At 31.2% G+C, this 2,184-nt stretch overlaps 1 pseudogene; it reads right to left on the bottom strand.

Annotated features, from left to right (window-relative positions):
- Nucleotides 1-2,184, bottom strand: part of LOC106339135 — a 6,812-nt pseudogene that overhangs the window by 3,265 nt on the left and 1,363 nt on the right.

A 2,184-nucleotide genomic window follows, 5' to 3' on the forward strand; every position in this document is an offset into this window, starting at 1 on the left:
ATTCGAGATTTTGAAACCCCAAACACTAGTTTCCGAGGAAATTCCGAGGAACACTTGATATCCTCAATCGATCGATGGGATAATCTCATCGATCGATCACATTGTTACGCTTTGGTCCATCTTAGTGATCGATCGATGCGTTTTTGGACATATATTCATCGATCGATCCGTTTATAAAAAAACGTACGAGATTTTCCGAGGATATTCCGAGGAACGCTTGAGATACTCGATCGATCGATGGGATAATCTAATCGATCGATCATATTGTTACGCTTTGGTCCATCTTAGTGATCGATCGATGCATTTTTGGACATATATCCATTGATCAATCCGTTCATAAAAAAACGTTCGAGATTTTGTCCATTCGATCTATGGGATATCCACATCGATCGATGGGATAATCTAATCGATCGATCACATTGTTACCCCAAAACATGTTTCGTCGGAAAAGCCTCGGAATATTCCGAGGAACACCTGATATACTCGATCGATCGATGCGTTTTTGTACATACATCCATCGATCGATCCGTTTAAAAAAAATGACGTTATGAAACCCCAAACACTAATTCCTAGGAATTTCCTCGGAATATTCCGACGGAATTCCGAGGAAGAAAAGGGTTTCCTCGGAAATCCCTCCGAATATTCTGAGGAAATTCCGAGGAAATAGGGTTTTTAAACCGAAAACAACGTTTTGCGGTTTGAATAACACCTATATAACCCTTATTAAGTGTCTTACGTTCATTATGAAGTCAAAAATTTGTTTCTTACCCTATAATTAACACTTTTCCGATTGTATGAACGAAATCCCACAACATAAGAGAAACACTTATTTTTAGAACCCGTTCGGATATTTCTATACTTCGGGTCGGGTTCAGATATTTTTAGTTCGGGTTCGGTTATTTTGGGTCGGGTTCACATATTGAGATTTTGAATGCAAAAAAAATTAAATTTTTCATTTTAGGTTTATTTCTATTTAAAAATATTGATTTCATTTAACTGATTTTTTACCTTTTTAATAGATTGAATGATTGATAGATTTGAAGATAACATTTCAAAAATAAATAAACATTAATTTGGCTATTGTTTTGGAATTTTGAATGTAACTTTTGTTAATACATGAAAAAAAAACTTGACATGAGTGACAAATCATTTTTTCCGTAATTATATGTATATTATATGATCTTAAAGTATGTGTAACATCAACATAAATATTTTAAATAAAATGAGAGATGTAAACAAGAAATATAGCTATATAAGGGTGAGTATATATATGTTCGGTTATCTTCGGATATCCATCCGGGTTCGGATATTACCCATTCGGGTTCGGATATCCAATTTATCCTAAATCAATACCCATTCGGGCATTTTGCTATTTCGATTCGGATTTCGGTTCGGGTTTTTCGGGTCGGGTTCGGATACGGATTCGGGTATCAGGTAAAATGCTCACCCTTATTCATTAGCATATAGTCTCATATCAATGAAACATAAATAAATATTATCTGCTAACCTGAATGAAGTAAAAAATGTAATAATTTATAGATCGGAAACTATAGCTAACTGAAATGAGACGCGCTAAACTTGAATCAAGTTAAAAATATTGGTAAAACAAATATTTTATTGTTAGCAAAAAAAAAATAAATATTTTATAAAGTTTATATAATACTAGAAAAGTTGATTACAGAATCATATTAAAAAAAATACGATGAATCTTTTCCAATAAACGAAAACGGTTTAACTTTATGGTTGGCTATTACAATTAAGCAACTGAATTATAAAGTGTACTAGATCATGACCCGCGCGACCGCGCGGATTTTATTTTTGTTTTAACACATAACATATATTCATTATAGTAGTTAATATAGTTTAGAGTTTGTCTAGTTTTCTATTTTGTTGTTTTATATAATTTCAAGTTTGTCCAAAACATACTGTGTAAAAAAAATAAATTTAAACTGTGTTTTGTATTAATATTTTTTATCGGTATATTAGAGATATAATCACATCATAAAAACTTTGACAAAAAAAATCACATCATGAAAACACTAATATAATATTAACCAATATGATTTAGATTGAAATAACAATATATTATAGATGTACTATAAAATACTAATTTGATAGTAACCAATACGATTTAGACTAACATAATAGTGTAAGGTGATAACAGTAATCTAATATTAACCAATA

The sequence above is a fragment of the Brassica oleracea genome, chromosome C4 (assembly GCF_000695525.1).
Source record: "Brassica oleracea var. oleracea cultivar TO1000 chromosome C4, BOL, whole genome shotgun sequence".
Taxonomy (NCBI): Eukaryota; Viridiplantae; Streptophyta; class Magnoliopsida; order Brassicales; family Brassicaceae; genus Brassica; species Brassica oleracea.